Genomic DNA, 12,611 nt, shown 5'->3' on the forward strand with positions numbered 1-12,611 from the left:
GTTCTGGGTCTACCCAGCCTCCAGGAGGCTACTTAGTCAAATACCAAAAATATTATATGGCTTGTTTCTACTGTTAGCCACATCTAAGGTGGTTTGGTACGCTAAGCTAACATATCAACTGCCACATGAACTACAAAGCACCTGCCCCTTATCTAATCTGTTCTAATGATAGAGAGTGGAAATCTCGAGCAGTCTTTGTATGTAGAGACATGACAAGTGGGGTTAACTGCTAGCTAGTCTCTTTTAAAGTTTATAAAAAGATTTATATCCTTGTAATTGTAGAACACGAAACTTTGTGGAGTCTCCATGTGAATGGTCCTCTCTGTGTTATCCCTGCAATAAACTGGTGGCTCCAGTTTAGGCGGGTACCCCACCTCTCGCCCTGTGAGAGCTGGAGGCTCCAGTCCCTCCAGCGACCCTGGAGGAGGTAGGATGGATGGATGATCAAAAAAGTAACACTCAGAAAACACATTTTAATGGCAGAGGTTAAAGTCAGTCTATAGGAGTATTGCATATATGTTTTTAGTATTTGAAACTGACTACTTTGGATTTTTAGATGCCTTTGAAATGTGTGAAAAGTGGATGTGTTCTGTGGTTTCTGGCCATTGGCATTGGATCGGTCAGGTCTGGAGACGCAGTGGCTCGCTCCCAATCATGTTGGGACGTATTGGTTTTGGTGGCCAGTTTAATGACTCGGGCTCTTTAGAATATTCTTCAAGCTTTTTTTAGAGCAGTTTGCGCATTTTTCTTCCTTTGGGGACCGTTGCCAAGTCCACGGAGGGTGTGCTCTGTCGGAAACGATGTTTAGATGGGCATGCGTGTTTCAACGTAACAACCACAGAGATGCCAGGCATTGTAATGAAAGCTCAGTGTTGTTCACGTGTCTGCAATTTTGATGTTGTAACTGATCGATGCATTTCACAAAATTCTATCCCTCTGAAAAGACATCTCGCAATGTTTACATGGTGGCAGAGCTGCGCACGGTTCAGACTGAAAATAATAAATAATAATAAACTTTATTTATAAAGCACACTTAAAAACCAAGGGTATGCCAAGGTGCTTAACAAGTAAAATAGAGTATAGGAGGAGGATAATAGAAATAGGACCAAAGCAAGTACTAAATATGCAAGCAGATAACTGTCACTAATACATAGGAAAGCAACAGGTACAGAGCAAACAAGAATTTAAATGAGCATAAAAGTGCATGATATAAAATCATAAAAGAAATATTAACTAGAGGGAAAGGCAAGATTGAATAAGTGGGTTTTTAATCGTGATTTGAACAGTGCAATGGAATCAGATGCGCGGAGGTCGAGAGGAAGGGTATTCCACAGTACCGGGGCAGCCAGAGCAAACGCACGGTCACCCCGGGACTTCAGTCGAGATCTGGGTTGGGTCAGAAGTAGTTGAGTGGCAGATCTGAGTGTTCTAGCAGGAGTATGTGGTTTGAGAAGTTCACTAAGATAACTTGGCGCTAATTTATTAATAGTTTTGAAAGTAAGGAGTAATATTTTAAATTGAATACGGTACTTTATGGGCAGCCAATGCAGGCTAGCTAGGACAGGGGTAATATGGCAAAATTTCCTGGTACCAGTCAAAAGGCGGGCTGCTGCATTTTGGATCACACATCCCGCAGACATTTGTGTTTCAGCGTCTTCATTAGTCCCTACAGTCGTCTGCACAGATCAGATCAATGCACAGAGCAGATAGACGGGTATTTATAGCCTCTACGGGGGTGTGGGAGGTTGAATGCCCAATGTAGGTTAGCGGATAATCTGATGTGGACTGTGTGTGTATATGTGAGCCTAGGGGAATTAGGGACCTGTGGTGTTTATAGAGCTCCCATCCTGCTTTGTTTTTTTGTTTGTTTTGGGGGGGTTTTTCTTGCAGGAAGAGAGCACTGATACACAGCTCGGGGAAGTCAGTTCTCAGGCAGTGAGGGCTTTCCCAGATTTAGAGTAGGGATTAGAAAAAAAAAAGAAAGGAAGGAGAGCGAAGAGGGAGGAGAGGATAGGGGGGAGGAACACGAAGCCAGGCAGGGAGGAGAAAGAAGCGTGGTTGCTACACTGACAGTAGAGAAACCAGGCAGAAGTGAGAAGTGAAAGCACAGAGACACAGCTGTGCGTTAGTGTGTGAGGACAGACGGCAGCCAGACGCTCGGCTTTCCGCTCTGCAGTGCCGATTCAGTCTTGTGCTTTTCTTTTCTCTTCTTCTCTCTGGGAGACGGAGAGAGCACAGAGGAATGTCAGCGGGTTTTGGTTGGGAAAGTGTCTGCCGTCTGGGTCGGAAATGTCAGGTGTTTCCCCGTAAGCGTGTCTGACTCCAGGAGGGAAAACCAAGCGGGAGCAGCCAGCTGCTCTCTGAGAAAGTCTCGACTTTCTTTGGTACTCTTCTTCCCTCCTATCAGGTATTGTGCAGCCGCTGCAAGAGCTTGTCTTTGTGCTGATCAGTTTGTATTTTATTCCTCGCTGCAGGCTTTTGTTTCAGTGTGGGCTGCTTCATTGTCTGCTTGTTTCTGTCTGTACCTTCCTACTCATTTGCTCATCTAACCACAGGTTTTTGTAGAAGTTTGTAATTATTCCTTAGTTTGTCTCCGTCTCCCTTTTGTTCTAGCATTGTTTCATCCTGATGTGTTGGGAAAACGAGTTTAACATTTATTAAGATTCACCTGTTTTCTTGTGTTTTCAAAAATTCTGCCAGTAGCTCATAATCTGCTCATTATTTTCTTGACATAATGCCAGAAAATAGCAGAAGATATTCTCCATAACCTCCCCAGAGCTCAAGATTAGCTGTTGCCTTCACAAGTGCAACAAGTGCTGCATGGAAATGATGCATAAAAATGCTGAATTAAATCAGAAAGTCATCACATTTGAGGAGCTCAAATTTTCAAATGCTCTGAAGCGGCAAATAATTTCAGCTCTCTCTCTCTCTGTCTTTTTTTCCTTCGATGGTTAAATTAAAAGAAACTGAGTGTCTGATAGTTTCAAAACTTTATCAGCATTGACTGAAATATGATCTAAGTTACGACGACTTCGGTTAAGGGGTTTAACTCACTAAAATCCCCACCAGCAACCCAGCTCAGACACTCCAGCGCTTGTCTGGGGCAACGAGTTCGGCCTCGGTGGCCGGACAGCAGCAGCTGACGCACAACATGAGCTAGAGGAGAGCGTAAGCTTGTGAGCTGCAGTCGGAGATGAGCTTGGAGGCGTTACGCAACAGCTCGTCCAGAGATAGAGTGAAGCTGAACTTAGACACTTTTGGCTTCTTCTTCTTCTTCTTCTTCTTCTTCTTCCACACAGTATGACATCATCACAGAGCTCCTCTCCTTCCCCCGCTGAGCAGCTTCATGCAAGAATAGAAATACCTGTTATGCTACCAGAGTGTTTAAGAGTTACTTGGAGATCTGTTTATTTGCAAGGTTTCCCCCCTTTTGCCTTTTTCTGCAGTAATTTTATTACGTGCATCATCTCGTTAGCTCTCCCTGAAGCACACGGGTCAATACTCCGGTGCCGGACGGTTTCCTGTTTACCACACTCGCTCGCTATGTGTGTCCGCCAATATGGAAATAATCAAAATAAATGATGATTTACTTGACGCTGTGTCTTAAAGGTCCACTTAGTACATTAGGTTTGTTTCACCTGTGGTGTTTTGAAGCTACCATCTTGTTGCGTGATCTTTTTCTTCGGTGGTTTGATGGCAAAGACTGTTTTACAGCAGTGGATATTAGGGCTGAACGATTATGGAAAATAATCTAATTGCGATTTTTTTTGCCCCAATATTGCGATTGCGATGCGATATGCGATTATTTTTTAAGGTCTTTGTCTTCTGTATTATTAAACAAAGACAAGCAATACATCATATAGTATGGCCAATACTATATTACATTAATTTTAAACTGTTCTTTCCTGGAAGACAGACCTCTGTTATGATGACATGAGGTGATGCATGAATTGATGACTGACATTTTTATTTAACTTCTTCAATCACAACAGTATATTTGAACATACACAATAGTTTATTTTTTAGCTTACAAACATCTGAGCATAAAGTGCTGACAAGGAACCCTGGTGTAAACATTAAAATGAAAGTCAGTACAATGTGCAGATTGCAGAAATATACATTAAAAAAAAAATCAGTGGCTTTACCACACTCAGTTTTTCGACATCTGTGAACTACTAGACAGTCATTCAATTAAAAAATAATATTAAATAAATAAAACTAATAAATAAAAAATACACACATCTTACTGATCTCTGCAGTCAGTAACATTACACATAAAGTGCAAACATAATAGCAATTGTATAAACACACACACAAACACGCCTTTAAAATTTAAAGGCGTGAAATTGGACGGTCTAGCCTTCTGATTAGCGTCACCGCTGTCTCGGTGGAGTTTAATAAACTCGGCCGTCTGCTTCTTGCTATCTAAAATATAACCAGACACTGGTGTAAATTCTCGACTGTCTCATACTTCTGTTTAATAAGTTTTCTGTTTGACGTTTAGTCAGCTGTGTGAAAACCAAGGAGGAACCCACCCGGGGGATTAATAAAGTTTTATTTTATCTAATCTAATAACTTTAATCTCAGCCAAACCGATTTACTCACGAACAAACAAAACACTGAAAAAAGCCCAACAATAACATTTTTAGGTTGTCTAAGTGACTTATATATTACGTTTAACCCGAGCAGCGAAACTCCGCGGTGATCTGAAAATGATGTGCCGGGAGTTGTGCCGTTCTCGGCCGCATCAGTAACCCTCGAGCTCCCGGCTAGCTGTCAAGCTGGTGGGTAGCAGACGCCTCTGAAAACGTCGAAGCACTTTTGCAAATATGGGATATCTTGATAAACCGAGCAGATATTTGATGTTTACACAACTACTTTCTCGCCTGAAAATATGTTAAAAGTTTATTTTGTGACCCAGAAAGATTAGTATGAGTAATTTTAAAACTTAGTAGCGGCCGCCATTGCTGGAAACTGGAGTTTGGCTGGGCCGCGCTATGAATTCTGGGATATGGTAGTAATTTGGACAGCCTTCGGCGCGTCGCTGTGACGTAATCGGTCTACAAATGCGGCCTCAGGAGGATGCAGCCCATGAATTTGGACATGTCCAGAGTATAATCGCAGCCTTTGCGGTTAGAAAATTGCACTTGATCATGTCGCGATATTATCGCAAATGCGATATATCGTTCAGCCCTAGTGGATATAAACTGGCATAAACTTTTCTTGTGTATTTGATTTGATTTTTTTGCTTCACGCTCAATGGATGCTTGGAGAAATACAATGCTGATAGTTGGCTCACCTTTTGAAATTAATTGAATATTATCATCAATGTTGTCAATAAAACCTAATTATTGGTTGTATACCACACATATATGCAAAGAAATCATTCTTATTTAGCTACTATTATACAACAATATCATAAATAAACAGAAAGTAACCTAGGTCATGTAGACAACCTGGAAATACCAGGTAGGTCTTATGACCGAGATGTTATGACCTTTAATTTGAGTACACGCTCAAACCTCAAATCAAAACTACTGATCATTCTTTCGCTTGAGTCAAATGACTTCCTATTCATGTATAAAGTGAAAAGCAAAAAATACAAATAAAGAAATGAAAATGAACAAAAAGGAAGTGGATACACATCGGGGACTCCAAGCCCAAAACGTGAAAAAAAGCACTACTCTTTCTAGAAATAAAGAAAGAGTAGTGCCACTACAGGAGCTGCAGGATCAAACATAAACTCGTGCTCCCTGGTTGGACACAAAACAGGAGAAAAAAAGCTTAGAAATGTATGGCAGATAATTCCTGCTGAGCTCCCACTGCCTTTTTCTGTGGGGATTTAAACAACACGAGAGAACAGGAGCTAAGTTTACACATTTGCAACAAGTTACTTTCACAAACACACAATTTGAGTTCAGCCACATAAACCTAAACCCAATAACCACCAAGGAGGAGCTTTTCTAGTGAACAGATGCTGCAGAGCTGTGGCATTTGGGCAAATGTGAAAGACAGAGTAGGGGCAGCGCTCTTCTAGCAAGAGGCCAAAAGGTCAGTGTGCGAAGTCTGTTGGCTGAAATTTACTGGATTCAGGCTACTGGCTGCTGGAGTCTACTTACTGGGGATGTCTATGTGAGTATGGGAGTGATGACCACTGATAAAAGGCTGTTAAATGTCCATTAATGCTGGAAATAAGAGGTTTACTGATATTATTGGTCACAATAACTCTGAACTTTTCTGAAGATTAGCTGTTGGAGGTGTGTGTGTGTGTGTGTGTGTGTGTGTGTGTGTGTGTGTGTGTGTGTGTGTGTGTGTGTGTGTGTGTGTGTGTGTGTGTGTGTGTGTGTGTGTGTGTGTGTGTGTGTGTGTGATTGTCAGCTGTATGGCAGCTAACAGTCTGGTGAAATTAACCTTCTTGAGCAGCACCATCGCCTACACCAAGCAGAGTTGGTTTAGGCTGAAGCAAACTGCATCCTAACTCGGTTTTTACGGCACTATCTGGACTTTTTTTTTTTTTTTTTTTTTTTTGAAGACTTCTTTAGTGAGAAACTCGCTTGCTGCCAATCATATTTGGACTCAATCTCAATAAAGAAACTCTCCAGAAGCTTCTTTACTTTATGAATTAAACTTCTATTGCAAACCCAAATTGAGGTATAGCTGACTGGATTGGTTCATTAATCAATTCGACGACTGAACTGTGATTTCGAGCTGTTCTGGTAATTGCTGATGGTTCCTAAATGTGAGAATTTGCTGCTTTTTCTTACTTGCCTTACATCGGAGCAAAGTGGATGTGTTGTAGGTTGGAATTGTAGGTTCAGGAGTTTTTCTGCAGCTTTCTCACAAATATCATTCAATTTACTTGGATTGATTGTGAAAGAATTATTATATTTGAAGTCGATGGCAATAAAAGACAGAGGAGTGGGCAAGAAGCGGAGAAGATGATGCCGGTGGTGGTAGTGATACAAACAGGGAGGAGGATGGGAGGACAAGGTGGTAAATTTGAGGACTGAGAATGAGACGAGGAGGAGGAAGATAAAAAGACAGTGAGGGAACGCCATGTCTCTTTCGCTTGGATTATGTAACATTACCTCCTGCCTACTGCCAATGGCAGAGGAAACGCTCAGAAAACAGTGAAAGGGGCGGAGGTGGAGGTGGGCAGCGATATCAACATCAGAGAGGGAGAAGCAGCAGCAGTGGTGTCAGTCAGACAACTACAGCTTACCTAAAATAATGCTGGCGATCATTCAGTTAGCTGATTAACAGACATTGTCCTAGTTTAATGTGCCTTAATGTGGCATTTTTATCTCTGAAAATCTTTCAGACTTGTTTGACAAATCATTGAAAATATCTTATGGAGCCCTGTTTTTGCTTGTTTGTTTGTTTTTAAAACATATATATCAACATGTTGAGCAAAAACTACCAACTGATTGAAGATTTGATGATACCAAGATGATATCATCTCACACAGACGTTTTTGGGCCTTTCAGACCTTCATTTAGTTTCTGTGAAAAAATCACCAGCCACATTGTGAGGTACACTTGCTCAAATGCTTGTTAAAGCAAACATCTAATCGCATGGACGCGACCCAATGCATTTATGCACGTAGATGTGGTTGAGACAACCTGCTGAAGTTGAAACCAAGCATTATGTATGCAGGAGATATGTATTGTATTGTACATATACAATATATTGTACATATACAATATATTGTATATGTACAATATTCTTGGCACACCTTGGGCCCTCTGTCGGAGTATTGTTGTTGACCATGTCACACCCCTTGTCATGAAGCTCAAACTGGTTTCTTGAACATGACAATGAGCTCACTGTACTCAAATGTCCTCCACAGTCACCAGATCTTAATCCAGTACAGCACCTTTGGAGTGTGGTGCAATGGCAGATTGACATCATGTGCAGCCATCCAATCTGCCGCATCTGTGCGATGCTATTGTGTCAATATGGCCTCAAATCTCTGAGCATTGTTTCCAGCACCTTGCTGAATCGGTGCCGTGAGGAAATACGACAGTTCTGAAAGTACAGTGAACTCATTGTCATGTTCAAGAAAACTGGTTTGAGCCGACTCGATAAAGTGTCCGGCGAGTGTTTGTTCGTTAGTTTTTTTTAGATTTTTAAATGGTTAAATAGTTTTGATTTGATTTGTTTCGCTGGTTGACATACACAGGGCTGTTTGTTGTGGCCTCTGTTGAGACATGTCCCTCTGTGTTTACATTCAGCACCAACCCCGTATATGCAAGAACGTGTATGTGCTAAATGAGCTATAAAAGCAGATGGTTGTCTGGCGGCATCTGCAGATAGAGAAACCAGAGAGAGCCGCAGAGCAGCTGCAGGAAAGCCCTGTGGGAGTCTACAGCGCCGGCCACCGGTCTCTCCGAGCGAGCCGATGGCACTCTGTAAGGAACAAGCACACTTCTCGGTATGTAAAAAGACTGCAGCTGTGGTGTCGTCACTGAATATGTTTTCAAAAAGCTTTGGCTCGAGAAAGCCTTCGTAGTCTTTATCAAGTGGCTTCTTGTTAAATGGTTTTGTGCTGCTTTCTCTAGAAGTCGCGAGTCAGTCAAAGATCACAGAAACTTGCTGTGACATGTTGGTTTCATGTACGATTATGAAACGTGTGCCATAAACTGAGAGTAAGGCGTTTGAAATGGGTTATGGGAAAGCTCAGCTTCTTCAGCCTCTGGTTTTTCAAAATTATTTTCTTGCAGTGGATTTATTTTGAATAATGAAAATATCTCAAACCACCATGTTTATGCCAAAAATCTGAATGAACATATTTATGTATAAATGTTTGCTCCACATGGCTTTCCTGCATTTCTTTCAAATTTAAAACTATCAAAATATTAGAAAAAAGTCCTGAAAGGACCTCAGAAGAATTGATTTATTGTAAATATGCAGATATTTACATATGATATATGCAGCATTTTAGACTTGAAGATTTGTTGGTTTCAGGAGGATTAAGCAACATAATCCACCAAATAATTTGTGTACACAGCAGCAAATATAAAAAATTAGTTGGGCTACAACTAATATTTAACCTGACAGTTGTTATCACTTCATAAAATGTCAAAATAATAATAGTAACAAAGTGAAAGTTCCCACAGCTCTACACGATGTCTGTAAATCTCCAAACGCCAATAATGTAAAAGAGAAAACGACAAGCAAAGTAAATGTCTGGCATTTCCACTCAGCCTAAACAATCACAGATCGACTAATTGATTAAACCTTTCAGCCGCACACCGGGTTCAAACTGAAACAACAGCAGCCTTCATCCTACAGTCGAGAGGAGATTTGTTTAAATTAAATCATAATGGATTTTCATGCCATTAACATGCCCCGTGTTTCCACATCACAACAGCCCTCATTAACATCTCAGCTCCTCCCCTGAGGGCAGCAGTGGGAGGCAGCGGGTGGAGGAGGGTGTGATGGTTGAGAGACGAGGCTTGTTTTTCAGTATGCGCAGCAGGAAGGAGGGGGGGAGACAAAAAGAGGCGAATAGGTGAGAAGAAGCCTGGATTCAGAAGCCGAGCCTGAGCAGGATCCTGCTGCTGTTCTGTAACATGATCAATGACCTTGCATACTGTCAGATCCCGGTTTCCTGCACGCGCTCGCTGGCTTTTGTTGCTCTCTCTGCCTCTCACTGTACTCAGCCCCATAAGCTCCAGATCTAATTAAGACTTGTCTCTTTTCCTAGAAGGCTTGGCGGCTGTAATAGTCTCTCCTCCTGTAGCGAAGATGGCACTGTGATTAGATTCAGAGATACGAGAGCAACAGCTGCCAGCTGGATGAAACTTATTGGCCTGAATCGCGTTAGATTCCTCTGATTGGGACCGCGATTGCGTCAAAGCCTCTGAGTTATAAATGTGTGTTCAGAAGTTTTTCTACATTTCCTCAAAGATCAGCCTCAGCAGAGGGGTGGAAGATGTACTCAATCAGCCGAATCATGTTTTTGTAGTATTTTCAGCAAATATACTTAGTTTCAAAGCAGTCAAATTAATCGTTGCAAAGCCAAGAGGATCTATTATGGGCATTTCCACCCTCTGCATTTATAGTCTTGGATGCTACTAGAGCAGCTTTGCATGATGTGCAGTTCAGTTTTTCCTCATGCAGTCCCTTACTTTATCTACTGTATGAAAAATAACTATTTGTAAAACAGAAGGTTTGAATAGCAAGTGGGCGGGGCCAAAAGCCTCATTATTTTGGCTATATGAACGTCCTCCAGAGTCCTTGATCAGTCAGTTTCAGGAATGTTTTCAAATCTTTTACGAGGTTTGTTAGCACGTGTCTGTGTTGCTCATTTCTGTAACTTCCGGAAACCACTTAGGTCTCTAGTTTTAAATTTATTCCTTGACGTTTTTGGCATTTTTCCGAACACATTGTAACACAGCTTCATACACTATACACTAATACGGTCATCTCAGGCACACAGGACTGACTGTGAGCACAGAGGCCACACCCACCTGCAGTTCAAACCCCCTTGTTTACGAGGGGCAGCCAATCGTGAGAAAGTAGACTTGTTTCAGACAGTGGATGAACTGAGCAGTAGGTGTAATGGAGGTCGCTGTTTTGGATTTTACATTTTACTGTTTACTCTGAAATATCTGAAAATATGAATCATGAAAAAGAAAAGACAAATATCCGTTTAGTGGAAATAAAAACCACTAATCTGACATCTCAACCAAGATAAGTTCACTGGTATTGGTAGTATAATCTTAATGTTATCTATGTTTTTCTTTGAGAGCAAAACACAATATTTGGCTGCATAGTGTGGTGTGGTGAAATGAAAGTAGCATAAAATATAAGTATATACAGTGGATTTTGACCCTTTTGCCAAAAATCTGCTCGTTTCCGATGACAGTGTGTGAACGTGGTTTTTGTGCTCGGCTGAAAAGATTTCTGATCGCGATGGTATGCATTTAAAATTCGAAGATGAAGCCAAGAGAAGAAATTTTCAACGTGAACTCCCCAAACAGAAAAAGCCAGAGAGAAGAAAAGCCTCCCAGCTCTGTGACTGCCCTGCTCACGTGGTTTTTGATTGGTTTCAGTTTGGTATTTGGAGTATGAAGGGTCAGCGTGGGCGACTGCTTGTATGCAGCATGGATTGGAGACTTTTTGGCAGTTGAATTCGTGGCTGTATTGAGCTGAATGGCTGTGGTAACCCTGATTGTGCGAGTGTTTGTAGATATCTTAAAGCTAATGGACAGCCAGCACACACACACACAGGGACAGTATTAGAGGTTAGTAGCTGGATTACTTCATTCAGGCTGTGCTGCATTATCACCAGCTCGGCTGTCATTAACTCAGATGTTCCCACAGAGATGAGGCGCAGTGTCCTCCACTGCTCCACTCACACACAAAAACACACAGTGATCCCTCTTTAGGTCAGTTTTAAAGACAGAGGAGTTTGGGCGCTTGGCCGTCAAAAGTGAGTCACTGCTTATTTTTGCTTTTAACATGCCAACACCAACTTTTTATGCTGCAGCTTTGGCCGGCCTAATTACAGTGTGCCGTGTTGATCCTGGAGTTTTTGCCTGTGAACTATTTATCTTCTTTACCCCGGCAATGACACTGCAAAAAGTGCTTGGTCACGCTGCATGTTGTCCCTGGCCTGGATAAATATTTATCTGATTTTCTGAACTTCTTTTGCGGCCAAACTGTAAAACCCTGAGAATTCCCCATAATGACTAATACAAAAATAAAGCAGAGGGAGCTTCCTCTTTTTTCCCAACCAGACCACAGTACAGTGAGGTTAAATGTGCAGGCTGGCGTCACTTAGGGAGACACTTTTGTCATTTAACTGCCCGGCTCATCGCGTTTATGTAACGCAGGAGGCCAAGCACTTGTTGGAAGTCTGCCTGCTGTGAGCGGGGTGAATCCCCTCCTTTTAACTATTGACTCTGGTCACTTTAAAAGCTCGGAGTGAGCCCTCCCACAGCGACCTGCAGGCTGTTTCTCACTGCGACCTTGCAGCTTTATCTCACCCCCTCAGTGTCCGTCAAGTCAGCTTTGCTCCGCCTTTGGGGAGCTTCAACTGAGCAACACAATTTGTTGTTGACTTAAAAAATCCTCACAAGATTCTGCAGTTTTCACGGCCATTTCCAGAATCTTGTTTTTTGTTTTTCGCCCAAACTCAGCCTTGAATGTCTCTTTTTTTAAAATTTTGGAGTTGAAAAGAAAAACAAAATTGCCGCTGGGTGCCTCTGAGAGCGGCAGCGGTTTGCTGTTGTTTAAGGCAAAGTAGAGGAGGCTGTATTTATAGCTGGGACACTTCAGGCAAATGAAAGAAAATCGCATTTGACTCTGCTCTCCAAAGAGGGAAACTGACCATCAATCATTTCAAAATCACATTAGGAAAAAAAAGTCTAACCCATATCCCTTCAAAAACCATCACTTGACTTCAATAACTCATGATGGCAGAAGAAGGAAAGTTTCTCTGTGCTCATACGTGAACATACCAGCATGAATTTCAGAGGCCAGTCGACTATTTGAGCTGATTAGTTTAGATTTAGTTTCGTATTTACAAAATTGGTGTATCTGTCATAACATTTGAGAAGCTGAAACCAGAAGTTGCTTAAAAATGCACACATTGTTGATTC

General features: G+C 41.8%; 1 protein-coding gene across 3 annotated transcripts in view; it reads left to right on the plus strand.

The window, feature by feature from the left end:
* Positions 1-12,611, plus strand: part of hivep1 (HIVEP zinc finger 1) — a 69,572-nt gene that overhangs the window by 29,104 nt on the left and 27,857 nt on the right. The window lies entirely within an intron of this gene.

Source organism: Rhamphochromis sp. 'chilingali' (assembly GCF_963969265.1).
Source record: "Rhamphochromis sp. 'chilingali' genome assembly, chromosome: 17".
NCBI classification, from domain to species: Eukaryota; Metazoa; Chordata; class Actinopteri; order Cichliformes; family Cichlidae; genus Rhamphochromis; species Rhamphochromis sp. 'chilingali'.